This window comes from Xyrauchen texanus, chromosome 39, assembly GCF_025860055.1.
Source record: "Xyrauchen texanus isolate HMW12.3.18 chromosome 39, RBS_HiC_50CHRs, whole genome shotgun sequence".
In the NCBI taxonomy this organism is placed as follows: Eukaryota; Metazoa; Chordata; class Actinopteri; order Cypriniformes; family Catostomidae; genus Xyrauchen; species Xyrauchen texanus.
In genome coordinates, this window is record NC_068314.1 from 11,247,496 (window position 1) to 11,273,229 (window position 25,734).

Here is a 25,734-nt window from a genome sequence, read left to right on the forward strand (position 1 = left end):
ACCCACAAACCAAGAATGACCCACATTTGCCCATAGGAGGCGCTACAGGCCACGCCCCAAAAAATATTTTCAAAGTGATACCATTTCCACGCCTTTTAACCAATTCTTTTGAATCTTGGTGTACATGCCTCATTTCTCATTGGGAACAAAAACGCCTCAAGGATCCATAAGGTATGATTGATTTTCCTGTAGACTGAAAATGTTTCGTTTAGGATTCAGACAGAAATACATGTTTTTTGGATTCATCCATTGAGAGGGTTTAACCCCAACCCTCTACTGATCAATTTGAAATGATTTGCCATTTTGAGGAGGAATCCACATTGCTGCTTGCAGCTATATTTATTTTTATTATTCCGCCATAAATCTGATCGGGCAGAGCAAACCGTAAGACCTAGAGACTTGAAACTTGGTCAGATGGTAGTTATATTGCTCACTACTCAGAAACACGGACTCAGCCAAATCAGTCAATGGGGGCGCTACAGCGATCAAAAACGCAAAACTTCTCCTAACTCCTAGACCGTTTATTGTAGACTCAAGTGTTTTATATCAAAAAGTATATCTCCAATTTCATTTTCGTCTATAAAAATCTTCGGCGATCTTGGATTTTTCATAAAACCTACTTTTGTGAACTAGTCCTAGGTTTTTAGTTCAACCTCAATAAAACTAATGCAGTAAAATTCTCTGGACTCTCCAGGTCAATATTTATCCAAAAGATTTTAACTTTACCCTTTGGATAGCTATAACAGGGTCATTTAGAAAAAGAGCATGGCAAAATATACTCAAAAGCATATAAATACTAAACATAAAGTCAAACGATTCTGTGGAGTCTCAATATCAACAGTTATCAAAAAAAGTTTGAACTTTCGACTGGAGATGGCTATGGTATGCGAAAACCTGGCATGCTTATGTAAGAGGTAAATTTTTGGTCGCCCAGAAAAGTTGGCGCATGTTTACCGAATGGTGGCACTTTAATAAAAAAAAACATGAAATTGGCTGTAACTACGCAACTCTAAGTCTGATTTGAGTTGAAAATCGGCATGCAGTGTCTTTGTCCAAGATGCCATGACTGTCTATGAGGACATTGGCGTATCTAAAAAAACATGGCTGCCATTGGCCAAAGAATTGGTGGCCTTGTTTGACTCCTGGCCCTAGATATCTTGAAATAAATCGCACACCGAGTGGCGCTAACGGGTTTTACGCATCAGTAATCATGCTGACTTATACACATAGACAGAATATGCATATCATATGTTAGATTTACTTATTCTGAACAACTTTGCCTCAAGAAGCACTGCTGTCAATCAAATAGGTCATTAAATATGCATGTTTATGTAAAAAACATACATTTGCAAACTAGTCCTTGGTTTTTAGTTCAACCTCAATAAAACTAATGCAGTACAATTCTCTGGTCTCTCCAGGTCAATAGTTATCAAAAAACAATGGAGATTGGACAATAGGTGGTGCTAACTGATAAAAATCTTTAAAACCATATATTTCCATAGTAAATCACCTGTATTTACTGTAAATTGTCTTTTCCATCTATGATCTAGGTGGTTTACATGCTAAATAAAAAAATACCTTTTTACGCATGTAAAGGCTTTAAACCACTTGGACCCTGTTAATTGCTGCTTGCAGCTATATTTATTATTATTATTATTATTCCACCATAAAACTGATCGGGCAGAGCGTACCATAAGGCCTAGAGACTTGAAACTTGGTCAGATGGTAGTAGCACTAATCACTACTCAGAAACACGGACTAGGCCAAATCGGTCAATTGGGGGCACTACAGCAATCAAAAATGTATAAATGCTCCTAACTCCTAGACCATTTATTGTACACTCAAGTGTTTTATACCAATTGAATCCTTGGCTCAATCAAAACAAAATGTTTATCTCCTATTTCATTTTCGTCTATAATAATTTTCAGCCATCTTGAATTTCTCAGAAAACCTACTTTTGCAAACTAGTCTTAGGTTTTTCATCCGATCAGGACCAAACCAGTGCCAAACGATTCTATTGACTCTCATTATCAAAAGTTATCAAAAAAAGTTCGAATTTTCGACTCAAGCTAGCTATGGTTTGTGAAAACATTGTATTAGGAGTGGCCAAATTTATGTAAATGGCTATAACTCTTGAAGGAAATTAGATATCTTCATCAAACTTGGCATGCTTATGTAAGAGGTCAATCTTTGGTCGTCCAGGAAGGTTGTCTTGGTTTAACAACATGGTGGCGCTATAATACCAAAAAAAAACATGAAATTGGCTGTGACTACACAACCGTTCAGTCAGATTTCCATAGATGTCTGTGAGAAATTTGAAAGAAATCGGACACCGAGTGGCACTAATGAGTTTTACGCCTCAGTAATCACACTGACTTTCACATAGAAAACAAGATGCATATCATGTCTTAGATCTCCTCATTCTGAACAACTCTGCCTCAAGAAGCACTGCTGTCAATCAAATCGTTCATTAAATATTTGCGATTATGTAAAAAACATTCTTTTGCAAACTAGTCCTAAGTTTTTAGATCAAACTCAATAAAACTAATGCAGAACAATTCTCTGGACTCTCTATTCTCTATTCAAAAAAATTTTAACTATACCTTTTGGATAGCTATAATAGCATCATTTAGTAAATGGGCATGGCAGAATATACCCAAAAGTCTATAAATCCTAAATAAAAACTCAAAACTTTACAATAAAAAATATGTGAGCACATGCAATATATAATTCTAAAGAAGAATACAAACTTTTATGGAGATTTGACAATAGGTGGCACTCTAACTGTTATAAAGCTTTAAAAAACATATATTTCCATAATAAATAGCCTGTATTGGCTGTAAATAGTTTTTTCCATCTATGATCTAGGTCAGACATGGGCAACATATGGCCTGCGGGCCAGATCAGGCCCTCCACATGGTTTAATGTGGCCCACAGCTCATTTATCGTGAAAGCGTTTTTTTTCATTGGATATTTCAGTTAACTAGCACTGTGACCTAACCTGTCTCCACAAGCGTTTAACATGTTCAGGGTTGCCAGATAAGAGACACAACACCCCCAGTTTGAGATTTATACTTGCGCAAATTGGAAATAGTCTGCCAAATGTTATACTTATTTTGTGCAATCTGGCAAACATGCACGTGAGTGTGCTTTTTCTAACTCTCGCTCTCCCCTTTGAACAAACTTAGCTATCTGTAGTGCAATATTCTGCTCAAGGAAAAGTGTTATATGGCTACTCTGTGTCCATTCTTGAGGCTGCTTGTGATGTTTGGTGCTACTTTGCCGGTAAACCTTCTCAGTGATTAAATTAAATATAAAAGTAGATCTCGGCATCATTGAGATGCGAGCAAAAGCATGCCAGAGATGAATATTGATATGTATTTTTTATTATATGCAATTTAGAAACGTTGAAGTCCCTTCACACCTGTATGTTAATCTAACTCTTTCAGTAATTATTTATCATAGTCATGCAGCCTGAGCTATTCAGTTGTATGCTGAAAGTCAAACCATCAAGGAGACACGTATCATGACCCTTTTAGCATGTAAACGGGTAATGTTTTTGAAAAAAATAAGTAAACTTGCCCACTTTGCGACAAACATTAAAAGTTCTATAAATTAAAAAAGAAATCTTAAAACAGACCCCTGATGTAGAGACTGTTAAATTGAATAATAAACTAACAGGGAAGTAGAGATGGTAAAATAAAGTTATAAGCTCGGCCTTATAAAGTATCTACTTTTGTAGAGCAATAAAATACTTTAGGCAATTGCAGAATAGTCCCATTAGTCACAGATACACTTCAGAAAATTTAGTACACACATATTTCTGGGCTTAAAAGATACAAAAACCAAATCAATGCAGAACATTGTATTTCAAAAGGGATACAATGTGGCCCCCTATGCACTACTTAAAGCCTGATGTTGCCCCTTTACCAAAATAATTGCCCACCCTTGATCTAGGTGGTTGCATGCTTGCTAAATAAAACATAATACTTTTTACGTATATGCTTAAAGGTCTTAATCCGCTTGAACCCCTTTAATTGCTGCTTGCAGCTATATTTATTATTATTATTACGCCATAAAACTGATCGGGCAGAGGGTACCGTAAGGCCTAAAGACTTGAAACTTGGTCAGATGGTAGTAGTCTTGCTCGCTACTCAGAAACACGGACTAGGCCAAATCGGTCAATAGGGTGCGCTTCAGCGATCAAAAATGCATAACTGCTCAAAACTCCTAGACATTTATCGTAGACTCAAATGCTTTATATCATTGGAATCCCTGGCTCAACCCTTACAAAACGTATATCTCCGATTTCATTTCCGCTTACAAAAATGTTCCGCCATCTTGGATTTTTCATAAAACCTACTTTTGTGAACTAGTCCTAGGTTTTTCGTCCGATCGGGACCAAACCAGTGGCAAACGATTTTATGGAGTCTCAATATCAAAAGTTATCAAAAAAGTTTTGAACTTTTGACTCGAGATAGCTACGGTATGCGAAAACATCGGAAGTAGGAGTGGCCAATTTTCCATAAATGGCTATAACTCTTGAAGGAAATGAGATATCTTCACCAAACTTGAGGTCAATCTTTGGTCGCCCAGAAAGGTTAGCTCGGTTTCTATCACCTGTGGAGAGAGAGCCAGTGCACCCTTTGACCCAAGGGGTTGGAAAAAGCCTATCCATTAGTATTTCAAATGGAGAGAGTTTATAACAACAGAGGATGGTGACATTCTGAGTTCAGTCCACACAGCCTGTAGAACATCAACACATGTTCTTCCAGTTTTGGTGCAGGCTTTGTTTCAGCATTCTTTTAATATTAGATTTATTAGTTCAACCATGCCTGCCGACTGTGGGTGATACGGTATGTTGAAATGCCAATTTATGTTCAATTCCTTCGCGAGTAGTTGCGTACCTTTGGATGCTAATGGAGTGCCATTGTCACTTTCAATAACGGTTGGAATGCCGAATCTCTATTTCTTTTGCCAGAATTTTCATCATTTTAGTATTTTCCCTCAAACACGGGAAAGCTTCTGTCCATTTAGAAAATGGTCCACAATCACAAGCAATAATTTGTTATTCCTGCATGGTGGCATATATGTAAAATCTATTTGCAGGTGTTGGAATGGCAGTTCAGGTGTGGTAATGAGTAGTGCTTCGTAGACTTGTGTCTGTTATTCTGTGCGCACGTTAGACATGAGTCCAGGATTATTTTTACTGCATTTCGTACCCCATTTATGCAATAAGTTTGATTTATTGACTGGATAACTTTATCTTTTGAAACATGAGAAAAACCAGGATAATGTCAAGAGAGTATTACTATTGTTGTCTTGGGCAGAGCCAGGCGCCCTTGTTTATCTCTTAACAAATTAGTCTGGTCTGGTATCACTTCATTTGAGGCCCAGTGTTGAATGTCAGATTCAGATGGATTTGCCTGCAACAATTTTATGTCAATGTCTCTTACCAGAGTTGATTGCATAATGGAAACAGTCTTTTCAGATTGATTCAGATCTTGCTACTTCATCAGCATATGTCGAGTCTGTGTATATATTGATTGATTTAACTTTAGCCAATTGGCATGCAAACAACTCAGCAGCTTGTGCAGATTTATATGGGAGCGAAGATGCTTCGATAATTGAATTCGGGAGTTCCGTTACAGCATAACCAAACCAGTATACAGAATAATTTGGCTTGGAACAAGTACCAAAGGTCCCCCTCCTCCAGGTTGGATGATAAAACATCCGGCCTGCATGAAGTACATTTTTTCAAGCGATCGAGGCAATCATGTGAATCGTTGTAAAATTCACCTTTAGTTAGCAATTTGTTATATGATAAAGTCGGGCCATGTACCGAGGTTGGTTTAATGGTCAGATTAGCAGTAGCCAATAAAATAGCTTCATACCCCGATCAACGTTGTGCTGTCATGTGTTGTGTGGTAATGTTGTGCACAATTGCTCCTACCTGGTGAGAGTTGTGCACGACCAATGATTGTGAGAGAACTGCAACTCCTATCTCTCAGAAAGGCCCTTTGAGGTAGCCTGGAGAGGGGAGGTATCCAAGCCACATCAGTTACTTACTTGGGTACCTCAGGGATCAGTGCTTGGGCCTCTTCTCTTCTCCATATACACAACGTCATTAGGACCTATCATCCAGTCACGTGGTTTCTCTTACCACTGCTACGCTGATGACACGCAACTCTACTTGTCTTTCCAGCCCAACGACACCACAGTAACCACTCGAATTGCTGCCTGTCTGGCCTGGATGAAGGAACACCACCTGCAACTCAACTCAGCCAAGACCAAACTTGTCTTTCCAGCAAACCCTGCTGTTGAACACAACATCACTGTGCAGCTGGGTCCAACTACAGTTTCGACTTCCAAAACGGTCAGAAATGTAGCGGTAACCATTGATGATGAGCTAAATTTCACAGACCACATCTCAAAGACTGCAAGACCATGTAGATTTACACTCTACAATATCAGGAAGATAAGACCTTTCCTCTCTGTACATGCCACACAACTGCTCATTCAGTAACTTCTCATAACTAGACTGGGCTTCTGTAACGCTCTCATTGCAGGCCTTCCTGCATGTGCTATTAGACCTCTGCAAATGATCCAGAATGCAGCAGCATGTCTGGTCTTTAATGGAGTGGTGGTGGTGTAGTGGTCTAAAGCACATAACTGGTAATCTGGTAATCAGAAGGATGCTGGTTCAAGCCCCACCATTGTGTCCTTGAGCAAGGCACTTAACTCCAGGTTGCTCCAGGGGGATTGTCCCTGTAATAAGTGCTCTGTAAGTCGCTTTGGATAAAAGCGTCTGCCAAATGCATAAATGTAAATGTAATGAACCAAAGACTCTTTGTCTCTCTCCACTGGCTGCCGGTTCATGCATGTACTAAATGAGAGATGCTGGCATATAAACAATCACTGGTCTGAAGCCTGCGGTCAGCTAAGGAACGTCACCTTGTCGTACCAAAACAAAGAGGCACCAAAACACTTTCCCGGACTTTCAGTTTCATCATACCATGTTGGTGGAATGACCTTCCCAACTCAATCCGTGAAGCTGACTCACTCTCTATCTTCAAAAAAACACACCTTTTCCAAGCGCAGTTAACCAGACACAAAAAAAATTAAAAAATAAATACAAAATACAAAATTATTTACAATTCTTGTTGCATTTAAATCTGTTTTGTATACTATTCTGATGACAGTGAAACTTTGTAGTATGGCACTTTTCGTACCACTGTCTCCTTAAGATGATTCGCTTATGTTTTCCTCTTTTGTAAGTCGCTTTGGATAAAAGCATCTGCCAAATGAATGAATGTAATGTAAATGTAGAACAGTGCGTTCTGCGTGTTGTAACATCAACGCCGCAGCAGTCACTGCTCGCAAACATGCAGGGAGGCCTTTGGCGACTGCATCTAAACTTTTTGACAAGTACGCCATTGGTCTATTTGGTTGAGGACGACGACAAATCTTTGAGGTAAGTAATGTTAACTTAGCCCTCTACATTGGGAATAAATTACTCACTGTGCGACCAAAAACGTCTGTTATTAGCCACTGGAAACAAGTGAGGCATAATAAAATTATGCTGCAATTTCAATAATAAAATTAACATTGCCAGTGATAGATTTGTGTAGTTTCGAACACCGAGTCCCTTTTACTCAATACAAACAGTTGAAAATGGATTCAGCCTTGTCTTTCCCTGCATGCTATCTGATGAGCGCAGGAAAAAGCACTTGTGTCATTCAGTTGTGAAGATGAATCACTTCTCATGTGTTCTGATGTGCATGCCGTCTACAGAGACTTTCGCCAAACTCCCATGAAAAATAAACTAGGTATAAACTTTTTATATAATATTTCAATTTTTTTATATAAAATTTTGTGAACGCAAAGGACTCCAGTTTCAATTAACGGCCATGTAATGCAAATGGGGTGTATTCATGCAGTGCAGCAGTGAGACAGAGGAGATGCCCTGCTCTATTTCTGTGGAGATGATCAAATGCAAGAAACACAATCTCAAAGTCTTCCTTCATGAGGTATAAGGGCTTGTGAGTTAATCAGAGCCTTAAAATAATGTGTGAAAGTGAAGAATTTAAGGCAGAAATATTTTACTATTGCACAATACAATACAATATAATATATAAGCTATACAGGTTGGCTGGGTCATAGTGAGTTTGTATGGTTATTAATCGTCATATTCGTGAAACACCTAAAACATCATAATCGCAATTATTTGTTTGACAATTAATTGTCAGCCCCTAATTTTCATTATTAGGTTCCCACCTTGTGAATTGCTTTGTTAATAATATGTATGAAATTTCAAACAGCGACAACAGCTTGTCTCATTAGTAAAAATTCAATTTCATGATAAAAATTATGTACATTATTAAAAAGCTAAAATGTGACAAAAATTTTAAAGCAAAACCAAATGAAAATTAGAATATATAATATTGTGTGAATATATATGAAGGGGCCCCCTCTCTCAGTTTGCTTAATATATTTTTTAGTTACATTGTGCTTACATGAGGTCAAATGTCTGGCGAGTAAAAAAAACATTTACTATCCAATGACGTTTTTTCTCCAACATGATCGTAGAGGGTTGTTAACTAACATTAAATATATCCACTGCATTTATACACTACTTGACCCCCGATTTATCATCATCAGTGTACAAGAGCAAACAGATAATATTACTGCCGAAGTTAGCATCATGAAGATTAACATAAATGAACTTTAGTGTTACTAGGTTAATTGGCATAAAGTTACACTGCTTAAGCCTTCACTAGCAAGCTATCGTTAGCAGTCTGAGGTAACGTTAAAAGATAAAAAGCTGAAACTGACATCCCTAGTTTGTACCCTGCTTTTCAGAATGGTTAGAGCATGAAATTGTTAAAGCTACAGTAGATAGTATTTATTAATTGAAAAAAAAAATCTTGTTAAATGAGGCCCTGTGAGAGATTAGTTAGCAACAACAGACTCTAGCTCTGAGTGAAAAATGTGGGTCGGGTAGTGTCAATCCAGCAAATTTGAGCCAATCGCTTCTGGCGAGGCAAGCCTTGGCTCTGTTTGTGAACAGCTGTAAATTAAACCCTGGCTGGGGGTGAAGACTATCATATATATGGGGAAGAATTAGGGGCACTGTTTCTCAAATCAATTTATTTCAAAGTTGCCTACTGCAGCTTTAAGAGTACAAAACTGTTTACAAGAGCACAACACTAGCCTCTTTATTTTGCTCTCAGAGTGCACCAGATGGAAGTATTTAACTTTAAAATGTACAAAGTTTTCATACGGGGGAGCATGCCCCTGAACACCCCTAAAGGGTTGGAGGCCCCCCCATAGTCTCACAAAATCCCGTGGGTAACACTGCAATGGCATGTGAATAAATGCAAATATACCCAAAAAACACCCAGTAAAGACTGGCGTGTAGAGTACCTGCAAGGTTAGAGAAAAGTTGTCCAATTTTCATTTGTGGATGGACTAAGGAATAAGGAATAGTTCACGCAAAATTCATAATTATGTAGTTGTCTCTTCCTATAGTCTTTGGGCCAGTATTGATCGCAAAATCAGCACCTCTTCTGTGGCCAATATTAATTTCAAAATACCTTGTTTCAGGCACTATTGTATTATTGGACCACTACCACCTTCTTTTTCTTTTGACAGAGGATGCTGTTTGCAGTATACTGGCAAGTTAGAGCAGAGTTTGGCAACATATGGTCTTATGTCAATGAGGCCCGCCTCATCTTTTTGGGCGGCCCACAGCGCTGGGTCGACGTTGAGCCGTTCCTGTTTTGCAGCAAAAGTGTTGTCAGATGTTAAGCTGCAAACTTCTATGCAATGTCCTGTATACACAGACTGACAATATACTGAGGGAAACCGTAATTGTAGTGAGTTAGAATCAAAAGTTATTTTTGCCCCAATTTTATGCATCAGATCACGGCCAAGTAGGCAGTATGTTTGTGGTCAACATTTAATGATACAAAAGGCAGTGATGAGTTATCGAAACGCAGCATTGATGCTAATGCATAAGTGGAGGGCTCAGTGCTCTGTGGGCTTCGCTAGTACGGGGTCCACTCTGTGGGATAGTGGGGACCTGAGTGCTCTGAGGGTCGATCACACAGAGCATTTTGGTCATTTCGTTTACCATTACCATTATCGGTTACATTATCCTGTCAGTGATTGGTCCCATTTTTACACTGTTGTAAATCATATTTTTTCTTTCGACATTCAGTCGAAACATTCAGTGTCCCGGCTTACCACAGTAATAGCAATTTCTGTTATTCTTGCCTTGTACAAATTGTGCCATAACTGGGGTTGGTTTAAGTTTAGTTGGGAATCCCATTGTGGATCTTCCCACCAACCTTTTACCATCGATGTGGCCTCACTCATAAATTGATTGTCAAATGAGCCTTCTCTATAGAGTATGGATCTAATTGTGTTTTTTATACTTCATATGCCATTGCCTGAACCTTGGATTTAGGATGGATCACACCGGACCTCACCGAAATTACCGGCCAGGTTGAACTGCGTAGCACATCCCTGATCTCTGCCTGCATCACCTCGGTCTATTGATGGACTACGATCTTGAAATGGAATGCATAGACTATCAATTGCCAACAAAAGCCTTCATCAGCCAATTTACAAGGACAATTGCATCTATGTGAACTTCTGCAGTTAATCCAGGCTGGACTTCAAAGACATTGGTCATTAATCTTACAGTTCAAACAAAATCTATGTTTAAACACTGACCCTTAACACTTATTTAGTTTAATAATTTTAAACCATGACTTTAACTATACATAAGTAATATTTACATTATATTCATGATGTTAGCCAGAGGGAAACTGGCCCCCACAGTGAGTCTGGTTTCTCCCAAGGTTATTTTTCTCCATTAATCAACATATTATGGAGTTTTGTGTTCCTTGCCACACAGGGGCGGGTCTACGTGGTGGCCAGGGGGGGCCGAAATTCGATTGGCCACCCCAGGTGCCCCCCCTATAAGATGTCTTGTGATTGGTTCATTTTACGGCCAATCAGTTTATAGACTCTACTGAAGTTCGTGATTCAAAGTTTTTTTTTCTTCTTTTTTAAAGCTTAATAAAGTCATCTTTATTGCCAAAAAAAAAAGGATACAAATCACAAGTGACTTATCAAAATATACATAACAATTTTCTCAAATAACTACTGTTATCCTTCAACAACACAAACAAACAAGGTACATCAACAAATCTCTGAATATAATCTCAATTGTTCAGCCATAGGTTGAGCATAGCTAGTACAAAGAACAGAAAACACACTATGAACAAACCAATAATTAAATAGAAAAAAAACAAAAATAAATGAAATGAAAAAATAAATAAAAAGGGACTTTTTAAATTAATTTAAACGTATCCAAAAGAGAAATCAGTTTAAGGGCTTTCTGATTTTTAACAAATTTTAAAGATTTGCACAAGAGTTTAACCTCATTCATCCAGTGTTTAAAGTTGGGTTTAGATTTAAACCATCTGCATTTATGAATGAAAAACTTTCCAAAACATAACAAGAAATGAATAACAAAATCACAATCTTTGTTTTCCAGACAAACACCAAACCTAATTAACTTCCATGTGAGAGGTGGGAGTTCAACCCTCCTAGACCTTAACCAATTCTGCACCTCACTCCAAAAGGGTTGCACCAGATCACAATCAAAGAAGACATGCTCTAGATTTTCAATATTTGTTTCACAAAAAACACAATTATTCACATCAAAATTACATTTCAATCTTAAAAATTCTTTAGCAGGATAAATCTCATTTAAAATTTTGAAGTTCACCTCCTTAGCTTTAGGAGGAAGAGGAAAAGACAAATAATTTTTCCAATTTTTTTTTATTTCAACCTTATCAAAATCTTTAAGCACGTATTCCCGTCTAATTGGGTTTGGCTAATAAGCCTGTAAAAAAAAATTCTAATGACTCTATTTGTACATTTTTTTATCACAAAAATCATAACCTTCTAAGGAGAGCTGTCTCAGTACTGGGGAGATTTTGGAGTACAACATGTGTTCTTTAACCATTAATCTTAAAGGAATTGGTATAGCTCTAATCATTCTAGTAAAAATATTAATGGTACACTGTACTTGGAATTTCTCACAAAACTCTCTATACAGTAACAAATTTCCATTATCATCCAAGAAATGGGCAATAGCCCAAATCCCTTTAGATATCCATTCTCCAAGATATACAGATTTTCTGCCAAATTTTATATATCTACTATTCCAAACTGAGTGTTGTGCGGAGTGAAGTTATGTTTGAACAATAGTTTCCAATAGAGCAGCACTTGCTGATGGAAGGATGAAAGTTTAACTGGTAACGAGGTGCACTCAAAGTCACAACATAACAGAAAGTGTATTCCCCCCAGTTTGTTAAAGATAGCATTGGGGACAATACACCAAAAGGAGTGGCTATTTTGAATGAAGGATTTTAACCATTTCAATTTCAAAACACCATTCATAATGTCAAAATCGATAGCATTCACCCCACCGTCTTCATATTTTTTATGAAGTACTGATGTACTGTACCTTTCTAATGTACTGACACTTATTTCTCCAAATAAATTAAAAATGCACCTTATTTATTAATTTAATCATTCGTGTCGATATGGGCAAGGAGAAGGCTGGATAGATGAGTCTGGACAAACTATCCATTTTAGATAAAAGAACCCTTCCAAAAATTGTAAGATCCCTCTGCAGCCATCTATTCAATATGGACTTACATTTACATTTACATTTACATTTATTCATTTGGCAGACGCTTTTATCCAAAGCGACTTACAAAAGAGGAAGAACATCAGCGAATCATCTTAGGGAGACAGTGGTACAAAAAAAGTGCCATATTACAAAGTTTCACTATCATCATAATAGTATACAAAACAGATTTAAGTGCAACAAGAAATGTAAATATATATATATATATTTTTTTTTTTTTTTTTATTGACAGGTTAAGTGCTTTTGGAAAAGATGTGTTTTTAGCCGTTTTTTGAAGATAGAGAGTGAGTTAGCTTCCCGGATTGAGTTGGGAAGGTCATTCCACCACCGTGGTATGATGAAACTGAAAGTCCGGGAAAGTGTTTTGGTGCCTCTTTGTTTTGGTACGACAAGGCGACGTTCCTTTATCTATGTTATCTATGTTTATAGATACATTTATCTATGTTCATCTACATTTATCTATGTTATTCAACACATTTTTATCCTCCATAACATCTTTATCTTTAGAAATAATAATCCCCAAATATTTAACTTCCCTTTTAATTTGTATATTAGATAATGACTGCAAAGGAAACTCCTGCAGTGTTAACATTACACATTTGTTTAGGTTTAAATGTAGCCCCGAAGCTTTAGAAAACTGGTTAATAGAATGTAAAGCTAATGGAATTTGATATTCATTCTTTAGAAACAATGTTGTATCGTCAGCAAACTGGCTTATAAGTATATGTCTATCCAACACTGAAAGTCCTTCAATAACATTATTTTTTTAATCAATATAGATAATAACTCTGCAACCATTATAAATAATAATGGTGAGCTTGCCAGTCACCACCGAAACAGAAGAATCCAGCTGTTTTGGTTGAGGTCTGCCTTCTTTCTTTTTCGACTGTTTTCCTCTCTTTCTGCTACTGTTTTTATTGTTTCTAAACTAAAGACTGTTCTTTAATATATTAGCAGAGCACAATGTAATGGTTCCATATTTTATTTTTAAACTGTGGTGTTTTCATTTGAACTGTTACAGTGCTAAAACTTTAACTCCATGTTACTCAGCTTTTTTGTAAATTAATCTGAAAGAAATGTTGAATGAAACACAATGATGTTTTGGCCAAACCATTTGAATTATTACAGTGGGGGGATTTTTTTTTAATTATTATTATTATTTGAAAGAGATTGTGAATAAAACTACTGTATATTGTAATGGCCAAACTAATTAAAAGAAAATAGTTGACATCGTTTCTGCTTCTAAGTTTTTAAAATTGCTCATTATTAAAATTGCTTTTATTTTATAAACTTGTTAGTTTTATGAAAACACTAAAAATAATAAACACTGGCTCTCAAATTTAACTTAATGGATATATACAGGGATGACAAAAAACTAAATTAATCTTTTGTTTATGTATTACTACATTTGTTTACAAGTAACTTTATTCAAGTTAAAAAAAATAAAATCAATAGGATTTACGTAATATACTGTAGAATTTAGCTTTTTTTTTTTGGTCACTGGCGGCCACCCCGTTTGGAGGCAGTGCCCCAGCATGGCCCCCCCACTGAAAATGCTCTAGACACGCCCCTGTTGCCACAGTCACCTTCAGCTTGCTCACTGGGGTTAATAATAATACAATTATTATTTAATTACTTATTTTTAAACACTATTAACAATCTTATTTTATCTAATTACACAATTACGATTCATCAACATTATAGACATTACATTTTTATTGTCTGTTAATGCCTGATCTTCTGTAAAGCTGCTTTGAAACGATGTGTGTTGTGAAAGGCGCTATACAAATAAAATTGACTTGACTTTGTAATTATTTTGGATTCATTGCATATTGCACCACTCACTTTGAATGTAGATGTTAAATACACTGCAAATGAGCAACACCACAAAACTAAAATGCTCCCATTCTAATCAAGGCACAGACTTGGTGTAAATAATTGATGTATTATGCTGAAAGACAGCTTTGTTTTTAATGAGAGCATTCGTGAGAGTGCAGAACATTGTGCGGAGCAGTCGTTGTAATGGGAGAGTTTGTCACGTGCTCAATTTCAGTGCACAATTGATAAAAAAATGTAATAACAGTTTTGTTTTGTCATGTTAATCAGTAGGCCAATGTGAATTTGATTTGTACAAAATAGCAATAAATTAATTCAGCTGAACTGTTCTAAGTGTGTTTTGGAAGTGTATCCAACATAAAGAATATGGTATGAATAGCATATTTCACGAATCACCGTCATTGTTATCACTTCTGCTCTAATAAGACCCATTTGACACGCAGCTGGTATTTGGTAGATTTAACATTTTCACGAATCACACAAACTCCGAAAGCAAATGACTGTGTTTAATTTCCAAAGTGCACCCACTTGTGGCTAAAAAGGATCTAAAGATGATCTTACATGAACAAGATCACTATTGAAGATCTAACGGGATGAATGGTCCCCTGTCTCTCCATGAAAGGTCTTACTGAACAGAGTAACTTGGTCAATTTAAATCGGCTGTTAATAAGTTTGAATATTGTATATGCCATATTATTTACTGTACGTGAACTTATAATTTAAGCAGTAAATTATTAGTGAAAACAATATTTATTTTCTATGGTATGGAATAAATTCAATTATTGCTAAATAACTGAATTTATTCCATACCATAGAAAATATATTTTTTTTTTATTTGCCTTACCTTAAACAATATTACAATATACAAAACAATACAATGTTTAAAAGAAACTGGAGCACAGCTCATATCCACCATTGAAATCTGCTACTCCGAAGAACCACACGGTTGCTTAATTTGTGACATCACGGTCATTTTATATTTTAATGGACATAATCGTGATTACAATATCAAAGGCAATAATCAACAATTATTATTTTTGATAAAATCGTGCAGCCCTAAACTGGGTATGTATGAATGTGTATGTATTGTTTGTTTCTATTTCTCATATGACTGATTCTCACAGTAAAACTAACACTGTTACTCTTATTATTTTGGGTATGGCTGGCCATTGTCACACTGGTCCCAAGTCAGCTGGAAAGCGTAAACGCTTCCATGACTTGTTTCTTATCCCTCGTGCTCTGACACCAAAACCTCTTCCATTTAAGCCTAGCCGTCCATTTGGTATTGACCTAGGTAGCGTGCGTCAGGCTTTGCGGTCAACCTCCAATATTATGTTGCGAGAAATTGACTTTTTCATGCTGTTTTTACTCAGGCTGTAGTTGCTGAGATCTGCAGCTTTTCAGACTGTCAGGGTTGGGAGCTTGTCCTAAACTTTAGCGCCACCAACTGGTGGAAGGAAGTGTGTCACTTTAATAGTGTTGTCATGGCAGTGGATTAAATTACATGTAGTTGTAATCTAACTGGAATGCTGGCATATATTACGCATTGTATGTTTAGGGTCTAAGTTTGCTTTAATGTTGAGTTGTTGCTGTGTCTATCATCCTTTGTTTTCCGAAAGCCACCGAGTGGAAATGGACCCATGGTGCTTGGGCCCATCTTCGCTGCTTGCAGCTATATTTATTATTAATATTAGGGCCCTAGCACCAAGGTGTGAGGACCTTATTGTATCTGCTCCGTTTCTTATTAGGGCCCAAGCACTGAAAGTGCAGAGGCCTATTGTTCTTCTAAGGATTATTATTATTATTAGGGCCCGGGCACTGATGGTGCGAGGACCCTATTGTTCTAGCACCGATGGTGCGAGGACCCTATTGTTCTTCTAGGCGTTTATTATTTTTTCCTAAATTAATTGCATTTTTGAGGGCCTAAACATACTCGAAAACTCATGACTCTTTGCACATGTATCAGCAGTGGTGAACATTTACATCTGATATGGGTTTCAGAATTAGGTGTTGCAAAATGGCTCGATAGCACCACCTACAAACATTCAAAGATGTGCACTTAACGTTTCAGCAACGAAAATCGGTACACATGCAGCATCCCAGTATTTAAAAAAAAAAGTATCTTGGACCCATGCCCTAAACTCAACAGGAAGTCCGCCATTTAGATTTTTGCTCAGTTTTTGCCATTTCCAGGCCTTGTATTTTAACAAACTCCTCCTAGAGATTTCATCAGATCTACTTCATATTTGGTTATTATAATCTAAAGTCCTTAGGGACTTACGCAAATGCTAAATTGCGAGTTTTCTTTCATGCATGTCCGTGGCGGCCTGACAAAGTTCGATTTGAAACGAGTCACATTTTTGAGGCCTAAACATGCTCGAAAACTTATGAAACTTTGCACACATCTCAAAAGTGGGGAAAACTTACATCTGATACTGGTTTTAGAATGAATTGTGGCAAAATGACTCAATAGCACCACCTACCATATACCGCTACATTTCTCCTACACGTAAGAAAATTTGTAGGCATATGTAACATGTCAACACGTACAAAAAAGGTCTCTTAGGACCATATCCTAAACCCAACAAGATGTCAGCCATTGTGATTTTTTCTTCAATTGTTGCTCAGTTTTTGCCATTTCCAGGCCTAGTACTTTAAAAAACTCCTAGAGATTAAATCAGATCAACATCATATTCGTTCAGACTAATCTAAAGACCTTGGCGATGCTAAATTGCAAATTTTCTTTGAACGGCGTGTCCGTGGCGGCCTGACAAAGTTTGATGTTTCGCATAGTTGTTATAACTCAAACACAAAATGTCTAATCTGCTCCAAACTTTACATGTTTTCTAAGAGTCCCGGCCTGAACACTTCTATATGCCAATATGTAATTATAGTCATAGTGCCACCTACTGGCAACAGAAAATGACATGTTTTACACTGTGATACACTCGTAACAACATTTAAGTGCTAAAAAATGCTAATAAAATTGGAGTGCCATTCCCCTGGCACAGCAGCCCCAACATGCACCAGGGTGTGAGGGCCCGTTTATCGCTGCATGCAGCTTTCATTAATTTGGTATTGCCTAATACTGCTGGCAATTTTGGTTATTTATCAGCCAGTGTGGCATACAATATGTGGTCTAGTAAATGTTGTTTTAGATTAAAAAATGTATTTACATTTATTCATTTGGCAGACACCCAAAGCGACTAACAAAAGAGGAAAACATAAGCAAATCATCTTAAGGAGACAGTGGTACTAAAAGTGCAATACTACAAAGTTTCACTAGCATCAGAATATTCAAAACTGATTAAAGTGCAACAAGCCTTTTTTTTTTTTTTTTTTAAGTGACTGGTTAAGTGCTCATGGAAAAGATGTGTTTTAAGTCGTTTTTTGAAGACAGTGAGTGCCAGATTCACGGATGGTGTTGGGAAGGTCAACAAGCAGGGATACTGGGACAGGGCCAAAATCCGTCTTTATGTGTAACCTCCCCAGCCGGCATTTCAATGTTGAAACAAACTCAGGTACCATGGTTGAATCAACGGTGAATTACCTTTCGATTTTGCAAAACGGATCAACGTTGATATTGTGACGTCGTTTCACCGCGGAAGAAACAACGTTGATATCGCGACGTCGTTTCACTCTTACCTTTCTGGTTATGGTCTTCTGTCGACGTTGAATCACCTTTCGATTTTGCAAATTGAATCAACGTTGATATTGTAACCCTGTACCCGGCGTAGCCTACCTGTAATTTTGCTTAAACGTCAACACTTAAAAGTAAACTATGATTTTCGGTGCATATTTAGTATTTTCAGCAACTAATAAAACTTGCTGTACATGATTTGCAATTGGACGGCATAAAAAGAAAAAGAACATTCTAACAATTAGATAAATAAATCTGCAGTGCAGGGATGAGATGCTTCATTTTCTAAAGAAAAAGTTTAACAATTACACCAAATGTAAAAATAATTTTCTTAGAATTTAAATATACATCTATATTGTACATTTACACTTTCACATAATGTATTGAAAAAATTCTCGTTCAACAACAAAGCAATTTCTTAAGGGTTTAATGATATCAGAATGCAGAGGGAAAAAGCTTTTAATTCTAATTTCATACACACTGCAAATATTCACACAATAGCCTATATATAAATAATTACAAATATAGTTTGAAAACTTGCTCAAGTCTGTTTGACCAAATCGTATAAACCGTAACACTGACAAACACTAAAATCTTACCATTTCCAAACTTGTGACCAACATATGTACTCATTTCGTAACAAACATATGTACTCATTTCGTAACATTCTAAAATCTCAACAATTAAGTGAAAAAGAATCCAAGTAAAAGTAAGGAAAGTTTGCAGAACAAGTATTTTGTAGAACTTCACATTCTACTAGCAACAGTCATTAAAAAAAAAAAAAGAAGAAGAAAAAAGGTGTCTTCAAGGAAGAGTCTTCTTACGGCCACCACCACTCTCTGGTGCATATTTTAAATATTTGGACATGGTTTCCATTACTTTTGTACTGGTTGTGTTATGTGCATTGACGACTGCATCTAAAGGGAAAAATCAAAACAGTCCAGATCAACAAAATTGCTATAAATTTATGGAAAAGCTTTTAAGGATGTCAAAGTTATTAGTCAAGTCATCTTCATTTATATAGCGCTTTTAACAATGGATTGTTTCAAAGCAGCTTTACAGAGATAAACATATAAATTAAGGTAGCCGAGAATGTTTTGGCTTTATAGCGATTCTCAAATAATGTTATTTCCAGCTAAAGTTAGTTTTGATTGATTCACCTCCGCCTCATTTGTTATTAAATTAGGGGCCGCTAAGACGACGGCGTTCTCTCTAAACAGACTTTAAACACGAACCTGTGATAAACGCTGATGGTGTTCACATGCGCATTGAGAATTGAATCTATAGTTATGTGCTTTTGAATATATGTGCGCAGGTTTGTAATTCCCTACAAACCACTTCTCTTGCCTATAATTTGATACAGAATTTTGTTTTATTTTATCACTTCGGCGTGGGTACGCAAACCGGAATTCACAACGTATAATAGCCTAATTTAGAGATCACTTTTCTTTTTTTACCGACTACCGACAACTTTGATCGGTTAACGTTGATACGGTCAACCATCGGTCAAACAGTCCTCGGTTAACATCCCTAATTCCATTCATGAAAATAATAGTGATCAATCGATTTCAGATAATCCTATCTTTTGTTACAGACAAGCTATGAAAGAAAAACAGATGTGAAATTGGTCAAATTTCACCATGTGATGAGTTTTTCCAAAACACATAACACATGCATTTTTTACTTGCCAAATATGATCTGGAAGAGATGGGTCTGAGAAAATGGGAGCTTCCCACATTTTCCCTTTAAATTCATTTGAGACATGACTCCATTTGAGAGAGTTCTGCAAAACAAAAATAAAACCATTTAATGAAACATCAAGACAGTAAAAAGAATGACTAAAATATGATTAAATAAATTTTATTATATAACCAAATTAATTTTTGCCTATAGTCCCTGTGAAATCAATAAAGTTTTTTGGGTGTTAGTATCAATACGTTAGTCTTAGGGTTATCTATAAGCCAGTGAGAAAATTCACATTTAGAAGATACAAGCATTCAAAACTTGCAGTTCGTCACTTCTGCCAAAATGAATTTAATATTTTTTATAAGTATAGGTCACCCCATACTTCAGCTTATTAAATCTTTTGACCAATCAAATGCTCTCTGGTATCTGAAACATCCCTCCCCCTCATACCTGTCAACATTTGGTTTTCAAAATCCGGGAGATTTTTTTGGGGGGTACACTGTGGTACAAACTAATTTAACACATTTATTTACAGTTCATTCCTTGAGCATCAATAACTGTCTCTCTTTTGTAAACATAAGTACAGTATGTTTTGTAAACATGAATATGTGCTCACTATTTTTTTTGAAGTGTTGTAATTGTATGTGGCAGATTTTGCTGCTCTCAGTGCCCTCTTGGACGGAGTGTATTTGGAAACCAAACCGGTGTGGTTTATTTTGCAGGATAGGAGAGAGCAAAGAGTGCTGTTATTCATGCTCATGCGATTTTCTGTAACTCTCTGTCTGTCCTTTCGTGATGAAGGATGAGATCGCCTGTGTGCCCTTACTTGCCTCATATGCGCGATGGTGCCGCTGTGTTTTAATGTGCTGCCTAATGTCATTTTTCCGCCGTGGCCTACATTAAAATCAATGCGACATACCGTACAAAAAGCGTGGAGGTTGTCTATATGACTGGGTAAGATGCACGTACATTGTTGCGTCCAACATTGTTGAAATTTACAATTGTACTTCAGTTTCTTTGCGGGGACACCGCCTTCACCTGCCATCATGTCTATCGGCTCGCTTTGGGTTAAACTTTCCGCGACTGCGTAACTGGGTTATAATAGGTTGCCAGGTTGAGGTGACAAATGGGTTGAAATTGTAAATGGTGTGTGGATTGTGTGAATATAATGCATTTAATACAATCTGGCAACTGATCAACATTAGACAAACATATTGGTCCGATTAATAATAATAATCGGCGATTATTCATAAAGGAGTTTGGGCCATGCAAATTACGGGAGTTTCCCGGGAGAAATAACAAACCGGGAGGGGTCCGGGAGATAGGGCTAAAAAACGGGAGAAACCCGGGAAAAACGGGAGTGTTGACAGGTATGCTCCCCCTTCAAGACGCTATTGCTGCAGCTGAAACAATACCACTACCAGTTTCACCTAGCTCCACTTGCATATTTTTAAACCACAGGCAAATTCAGTCGGTAGTGCTATGACAAAGCTGCTGTCTTTTTGAAGGGGTCTAGAAAAGTGTTTAAAGAGGGTGCTACGGAGTTTTGCAAGTGTGTTTTTTGACGAACATTTTATCAACAAGGCCCAGTTCAGTGCTGGATTTGCACATCATTTGATACTGAAAAATGGAGCCATCCCAGCTATAAAAGATCCATGTCATGATTCAGAACTGCAGATGCTAAGTAAAATGGCATCAAATGTCTGCGTTTCATTGGCTCGTCACTCTTTAGCTCCACTCATGGCACCCCTCCAGGACCTCAGCTGTTTTTGGAGAGACTAAGAAAGCAGTGTCTTTCTTTTACAAATATATTAAAACTAAAGACTCTTTAGTGCTACAAACGATGCTGTACTACTCTAATACTGTAATACTTCTATAATACTCAAGATCAATATGAGATTGGGTGAAACTGTTATGTCCCCTTTAAGTAAAATCAAGTGTTCTTTAGTATATCCTTCAAAATATTTAGTCGTCTCAATGCTTTCCTTTGTGTAACCATTTATCTAGAGCTGTACACTTTCAGATTAAGATATTTCCTGTTCTCAGTGCATTGCTGTCCTTTAAAAACAAAGCATTTCTTGTAAATCAAGAATTATCACATTAGAAAATCATCCAAGAAAAAAGATGCAAGCCAATCACATGTTAAAAAGATCAGTATAGTAAAATATGATTTCATGTGGCCGATTATATTTGACAAATCATCACCTTGGAATTACAAGGTTATATTTGCATTGAGCCGTTTTGAGATAATGAGCTTCAAAGTTATTGCGGTCCATACTGATTAATGGACAGAACATTTTTGTTTTCTAAAAAAACAAGTCCTAAAATGTAAAAAATAAAATAAAAAAAAAACACCACTGATGTGCAGAGTCCTATTGAGCCAAAACACCCACCAGGTAATGGTTGGTATATAGATAGAGTGAAGCAGCCAATTGGCATATGGGGATGTTTAGGAGACCATGATTAACAAGAGGCCATTGGGTAGATTTGGCCAGGATGCTGGGGTAATACCCCTGCTAATTTTCAAAAGGCATCCTGGGATTTTTAATGACCACAGAGAGTCAGGACCTCTTACTAGTCTCACTTAACACAAATTCCATAACTCAAAATGAGGGGAAAAAACAACAACAACAAAAAACTGATAGAACCTTATAATCCCAAGGTGACGAATTAATGCAATGACTGGAAAGAAAAGTACGTACGCAGACATTGTTTTTTTCACCATGTCGATGTCATCAACTCCTCCAAGTCTTGTCAAATATGCTTGCTAAAAATAATAACAAAAATTGTCTGTAAGAATAATTATAAAAAACTGACATAGTAAATACAATGCATTGGTAGATGCTGTATTGCGTTAATAAGCGTTTCATTATATTACCAGTGTTGCCTAAATAAAAAAATAAAAAATAAACTCGATTGGATATTGTTTTCCATATCGCCCATCTCTTTCATGCTCTTTCCTTTGGCCAGTCTCGCTTCGAATCTCGCGATATTACCGTGAATGGACAGTAATGACGACGACTGTTAAACGGAAAAATTAGCTTATCGAACGTTACACTTTTGTTTCCTGAAATTTTTTATCTGTGTGCACACGCAGGGTTGCCAACTCTCACGCATCTGACGTGACACTCACGCATTCAGCCTCACCGTGAGATTGAGGCTGAATGCGTGAGTGTCACGCCAGATGCGTGAGAGTTGGCAACCCTGCTGTCACACGTATAATGTCTTCTCCCTGAAAATCGACGTAGCAACCACAAAAGCACAAAACGACACTGAAGCGGCACGAGTAACGTTAGGCCTCAATCGACATCTGTAAAAGTAACTTAGGCCTCCGCGACACAAATGTGGAAAAGCATTCCCTGAATATCAAGTTAGTAAATTAATTCAACAAACTGTGCATTTACAATTCTCCAAACACTGACATAATGCGTTTAACTCATGACCATGCGTATATTTGTGAAATCAGACTTACCTTTTTGTTCCCGCGCCCTCGCAGACCACTTTCTTTCGTGCTCTTCCCTTGGCCAGTCTCTCGCGATCTGAAAGACGGTTAGGATAACGGTCATATTTTCAAACTTAAAATGGCACGCACAGTTTCATTGGCCAGTTTCATGAATGACAGACAGATTAACCAATCATGATCAAAGCAAATAATGTTAAATAACCAATAGGAATTGTATCAGTGTGGTAAAGCAGCGCAATGTTTTATAATATTTATATCAGAAGGTTCATGATAAAAATGTAAAATGATAATAAAATAATAATAATGATCTTAATAATAATTTAAAAGGCAGAAATTATTTATTCTGTACATACATTAATTGATTCAACATATAGATCTTGTAAAAAAAAAGTGTTTTATAAAATTTATAAGTGGTTTTTTTTTTTACCCCTTTTCAACCATTTAGCATTAAACATTATTTCAACGTAGTTTCAACATTGAAACAACAACTGTCATTATTTCAACCATATTTCAACGTTGAAGGTCGGTCGTGTGCCGGCTGGGTCTGTTCAGGTTATGCCTAAAGAAATAAATAACACTTGGCCTTCCATACAGACAGTTCAGTGAGAAGAGCGCATTGTGCAAAGCCATATTTTTGAGCCTAAAGGGCCGCCATACCTAAACATCACAAGGACATTTGCGGACGTGGTGATAACGTCATAACAACGTTTTTTTTGCAACGTTGTGAAAATACATATTTATAAAATAACCCCCCGACATCTATCGTATTAAGTACATATGATAAAAACCTTGTCACTACCTCTTCACAACGTAGGGCGAAAAAACAAACGGGTTTACAACGTGTTTGTTGAGAGGTACTTTTTTGTACATTTTGTTTTATTTTTTATTATCTTTTTTTAATGCTTTATTTGAACATTCAGTTTACAGTGTGGTACAACAAAATTAGTACACGACAATAAGTATTAAGAATAACAGCAATATAAAAAATAGTTAAAGAAAACACTTTACCAGCACCATAGCTTGCTGGGAGCTACTTGTGATGCCTTGCGCACTGCAATCACGTCACATTGGTGCGTCTGTTCACTTCCAGTGTTATTCTAGTTTTTAGACGGTCCGTGGAGCAACTACTGAGATCACTGGTTAATTACGTATTCTGCTGCTCCAGAAACTCCGTTACTACAGTAAGACATCGCTCTCATAGTGTATTCATAAATAGTCGTGAATTGATAAATAATGATTGTAATTTAAAGCCTCCCGACCAGTGTATGATCGTTCAGGGGTACTGTAAAGGACTTCAGAACCATGTTTCAGTAGGTTAGGGTTGTTTTGTGATATTTGTGGCACTTAACTTTATTATTATTATTATTTCAACACAAGTTTGGCTTTTTTTTTATTATTTGATCTGTTTGTATTAAGAAAAATACCTAAACTAAATAGCCACATATTACAGTTCAAAATAGTTGCAATTTTCTGTCATTTTATATTTCAATTAAACTTAAGCCTTATAAATATTTACATGTTTACGGGAGTTGTGTTCTTTCATTCTTGTATGGCAAATCTTCTAAACCTTCCCGATAAAACAAAGAGTATTCATCCTCTTTACTGTAAATACGCAGAAGCATGTCTGACCTCATTATGGCCATCTCCCTTTGTTCTATACACATAGACATGGCAAAATTACTGTACATCCGACATTTTAGACAACTTTATTCTTTCATAATATGATCAGGATTGCTATTCCTAACAACACAGGTTAACCACAAGTATTAACGTTATGCCGCAATAGTGTATCCATTAGCAAATATTATTGTCTTTTTATTTAATCTCAACCCAAAATAACAGTATTGTAGGTTAAAATGTATAAGGGAAAGTGTATAATTAAGGTCCTGTTCTTAAAGATCAAAATGAAATGCTAGAAAGTTATAGCCTAATAATTTTGTACAGGACACTGTTTGACAGGTTATGTCTACCCATTTTCACAGTTTATTTTATCTACGAATGCTTTCTGCCTGTCTTGAAGATTCTTTTGTCTACACCAGGCTTTCTGCTTAAACATGCTGCTCGTCTTATCGTGATGGGTCATAAACCGTTTAAAAACTAGTAGCTCATAAATTGCCTGGCTCACTGATAAAAAGCTAATAGACTGCAGTCTACTGTTAGATATGGGCTGATATGTTATACTGGAGTAAATTAATGTTACCTTTGTGAAGATAATGTAAATGTTTTCAAAATTATCAGATGGCAAAAACATGAGTCGTGAAAAATTAGTTGTGGTCTACTTGGAGCTTTATACAGCTTAATACTATGCCATTGCCATCAAAAATGGGGCTACTGTGAATAAGATCTATTTGAGGTGCTGTTGCATACAAAATAACT

General features: G+C 36.7%; 1 protein-coding gene and 1 long non-coding RNA gene across 2 annotated transcripts in view; one reads left to right on the forward strand and one right to left on the reverse strand.

Moving 5' to 3' along the window:
- Window positions 1-19,895: 19,895 nt before the first annotated feature.
- Window positions 19,896-24,418, reverse strand: LOC127632419 (uncharacterized). Its single transcript, XR_007969098.1, has 4 exons — window positions 24,367-24,418; window positions 23,368-23,434; window positions 22,598-22,662; window positions 19,896-19,992 (listed from the first exon to the last, which is right to left on the reverse strand). It is a non-coding gene; the product is annotated as an uncharacterized LOC127632419 (long non-coding RNA).
- Window positions 24,419-24,435: 17 nt separating this feature from the next.
- The window catches only part of suox (sulfite oxidase), a 43,710-nt gene continuing 42,411 nt past the window's right edge, over window positions 24,436-25,734 (forward strand). The window contains exon 1 of the mRNA XM_052111002.1: window positions 24,436-24,539. The gene's annotated coding sequence lies outside the window, so the exon portion shown is untranslated. The remainder of the gene's footprint in view (window positions 24,540-25,734) is intronic.